The 4146-nt window shown below is 33.4% G+C and overlaps 1 pseudogene; it reads right to left on the bottom strand.

Moving 5' to 3' along the window:
* Window positions 1-2413: 2413 nt before the first annotated feature.
* Window positions 2414-4146, bottom strand: part of LOC125861087 (bax inhibitor 1-like) — a 26409-nt pseudogene continuing 24676 nt past the window's right edge.

The following is a 4146-nucleotide window of genomic DNA, read 5'->3' as shown; positions in this document are numbered from 1 at the left end:
TTATTCATTCAATGTATGAAGGATTCAAAAAATCTCTACCTATCGGTACTAAATCACAATTCTTGAATTTGAGCTTTGAATATAGAGAAAATCTTATTAAGAATCTTAATTCTGAATGAGCCCTATAATGCATGATTCATATTTAGTTTGGCTCCAATGCAGACTCCAAATATTGAGTGGAAAACCAAAAAGAAATAAATTATAAAAATTCAACTAAAGCAATTAAAATTTAATAAAAATTAGACGCGTTGAATTATAACATGCATTTAACCCATTTAAACTGAGTAAATTTCAAGACAAGCCAATAACCTGTTCATTTATTAACTCAACCCAGTTTGATCTTTTCAATTTCAACCTAACTCGCCACACCCGGAGATACTAATGTGTTAACATCTCAAAGTTGAGAAGTTGTTTGTGTCATTGAATGTATGCACGTATTGTACCAGAAAAACAAATCTACTTTTGTTATTCCAAACAAATTTGCCGGCATTTGTGTGCATGCATCATGTCCATTTTTTTAATTTTTTTTTTTTGGGTGGAGAAAAGAAGAGGTCCCCAAAGAATGTGTTAGCATTGCATCAAATAAAAAGTAAAAAGTAATTCAACTTTGTAGGTAACACACACTCATGGTCAAGGGGCCAAATACCTTTTGACCTTTAACATATTGAAATATATATGAAGCTTCATTGCAAAGTTAGTATTAAGGGACCAAACCAACTTTCTAAGTCATGATAAGATCATTGCTATGGAATTTATGCCTTTTTATCCATCAAAAAAGAAAAAGAAATATAGATAGAGATATTAGCGCGGTGGCGGAATCATCTTTATTCAAAGGGTGTCAATTGACACCTAACACTTTGGCCGAAAATTATATTGTTAAATTAGGTTAAAATATAATATATATATATATATATATATATATATGTTATACATTGGATTTCTTTAGCTTATTCATAAATTTGCTTTTTATATTTTGATTCTCAAAATTCTAGCTACACCAAATATTTATATTTACTCCATTTGTTTCAATTTATGTGACACAGTTCGAAAATCAAGAGTCAAACAATTTAAGTTTGATCGTGAATTTGAGAATGGAGTCTTTGATCAATGTTTTGAAACAAAATTTATGTATTTGGAAATTAAGTGAAAAATACTATAAATCACAATAATTAGGTTCAAAACAGACTTGTTTGAATATCAGAATTTGAAAAGTGTTATATAAATTACGATAAATTGAGACGGAGGGAGTATTTTTATTTAGATACAAAGGAGAGAATTACTTTCCAAGCTGTAACGGTCAGTGCGATACTGCGATTGTATGGGCTTCATTGGCATTGGTCAATTTTGAGTCTCATGAAATTAGATACATGGGCCAACTTATAATATCCTGGCTTCCTCTTCACAAATTAGATCTAAATTTAATAATCAACTCAATGTATGGTTCAAGAAAGTGAAGAGAAAACTTTAAGTGGAATAATAATTGCCTTTTCCTTACTAAACTTGTTAACTTTTCCATCAATGGATTCAAAAATGTAAAAGAAAATGTCATTAACCTCTCATAATCAGCTCTATTAGTAAAAAATAATTAAAGCTTTATGTTCATACGCCCCTTGTCGTTTTTCCTCTCACTACTTTGAAGAGCACAAGTAATGAAAAATAACCGCACGATTTGTCCTTCAAATGAGTTGATATTTACTTGTTGTCTTTAAATGGATTTGTCTTCAATATTTGCCCAAAGAAATCAAACTTATGCCTAGCGGAACATAAGTTTTTTAAGAGCGTGAGATATAACTTGTGCGATATTATAAGTCAAAAATATAAACTTTAGCGAAAAAGTTATTTTAATTTCCCAAAGACAAACCAGCACAAAATAGGGACAAAAAGTGCAAATGACCAAAAAATAGCTGGGTAGGCCTGGCGTACATAGTTTGGGTATAAAGTAACGAGTTCAGTTGAAGCGCTGAATGTGTACTTGTAATATTGTTCATAGAAAATGTTGGTTTACCAGCAGTATCCAAGCAAATTGGACGCCAAAGATGTGTTGCCATTTCTATGTCAGTTTTGTTAACCAACCACAACGTTATTTTTCTTAAATGGAAAGACATATATAGATGAGAATTTTCTCAAAGTTCGATGGCATATTTGAGTCTTTCCTTGAATAACTAACAACAATATAACGCAAGTAGGAGTAAAGTTTACCTACACGGCTACACTCTATCCTTTACCCCCACACCTATGTGATTTTACTGGATTTGTTGCTATTGAGACAAAGTGAAGAACATTGATACAACTATGAAGTCCTTGGGCTCTCACAACTTGAAAGAGCCCAAGTAATAAAAAATAACTTGGGATAAACAAATTGCTAATATAGAGTGAACCATATCTATGGGGTAATCAACAAGGCATTATTTGCCAAGAAATTCATAAAGCTCATAGTTTCAGAGTAGTAATCACATAAATTGAATCAGTACAATGCAGTAGTATGGGTACATCATTTACAGTTACCCATATTCTAACCGCTATTTATTCATTCTTACAGTTTCCTATCTGTTAAGGTGCCTCATGCAACGATTGCAGCCACTAGTACCTGAACAAAATGGACCACTACAGCTGGTAAATGGAACAAGTTGGCGAATGCGCGGTTTTCAAAATCCACTTTTTCGTAAAGAGCATCATACATCACTTCTTTTGCTATATACCGAAATGTACAACGCAAGCACAAACCATACCTATGAGACAAAGGCAAGTTCAGAGCTAGAGGAAGATAATAATATGTACTCAGTTTAAGTCTATCGAAAGTAATGAGTTCATTGAACTGGTGATGTGTACTTATATAATATTGTTCATAGACAACGATAGCTAATTATCCAGCGAGCACTGTGGCCACCAAAGATGTCAGAAGCAATGGCAAACCAAAAGAACATTGGGATCAAACAGATCACAAACCACCAACAGTTACACAGGCTCCTGTCCCTTATTAACAGGGATTTCACCCAGAAAGTGCCAAAGTCTATTGTTGTACCTGCCAAAATGCTGATAACAAAGCTACAGAACAAAATATGATTAGGAACATTCTTCAAATGTGGGATAGAGAGCAGCAATTTAAAGGCTATTCATATCCATATTCATCCTGAAGCAGTAACTAGCCAAGAGTTAATGCATAAACTCCAAATCAGGCTACAGATTGATACGTTTTGCCAGTTGCTCGAAGAGAACAGATTGATTTCGATTATGTCAATCCATTCAGTCCAATCCCCTTATTTCATGAAACAGAGAATTAAGAAGCACTGAATGTTACAAGTTATCTATTCAGAATTTACAGCCTATTAACAAACTAAGACACACAAAGCTATTCATATTGCTCAATTTCTCTCGCATTCATAAGGTAAGCCGACAAGATAAGGAGAAGAAACAATGATCAATAGATGAGCTAGCGTTAAGCAAAGATTTCAAAACGGCACTACTCCTAGCTACAGAAAAAATCAGTGACCTGGAGATGGAACATTGCTATGATAATCATGATTTTCTACTCCGAAATATTAATAATCAGAACATAGACAATTATATATATCGGCAAAATTGAACTATATACATTTTTTTTTCAACTACATAATCCATCTAAGGAACTATATAAATATTTTGATGTGTATTATATATCTTGTAGAACGACTGAATTCTGAAACCAATCGTCAGGAATATCAACAGGAATGTCTTCAAACGTTCTATACATCTCTTCCAGGAATTCATTGCTTCTAATATCATCAACTCCGTGGCCTTCTTGAACTTCCAACGTTGTCTCTCTATTCTCCATTGTAGTAGCTTCATAAGTACTGTTTTGAACATCATATTCAGAAGTTGTAGCCTCAACTGCATCTTCTTCATCACAAACCCTAACTTGATCTTCCGTTGTGGAGTAGTCGTTATTATGATTAGGTTCAAGCAACATAGGATCGATGATTCCCGCAACATCTCCATCTTGTGCCTCCATAACATGATCCACGTTCTTCTCTTTATCCATCTTCTTCTTTATTCGACACACTACAAAATCTTCTTTAAGAATATGATTATTTTCCTTAAAGAAACTATCCGCGACATGATATTCTACCATCAACCAGGTTTTATTTTGGCCACACTCACTTGTTTCAA

This window comes from Solanum stenotomum, chromosome 1, assembly GCF_019186545.1.
Source record: "Solanum stenotomum isolate F172 chromosome 1, ASM1918654v1, whole genome shotgun sequence".
Classification (NCBI taxonomy): domain Eukaryota; kingdom Viridiplantae; phylum Streptophyta; class Magnoliopsida; order Solanales; family Solanaceae; genus Solanum; species Solanum stenotomum.
Note: the sequence above shows the minus strand (reverse complement) of the source record. Positions and strands in the feature narration are given on the sequence as shown.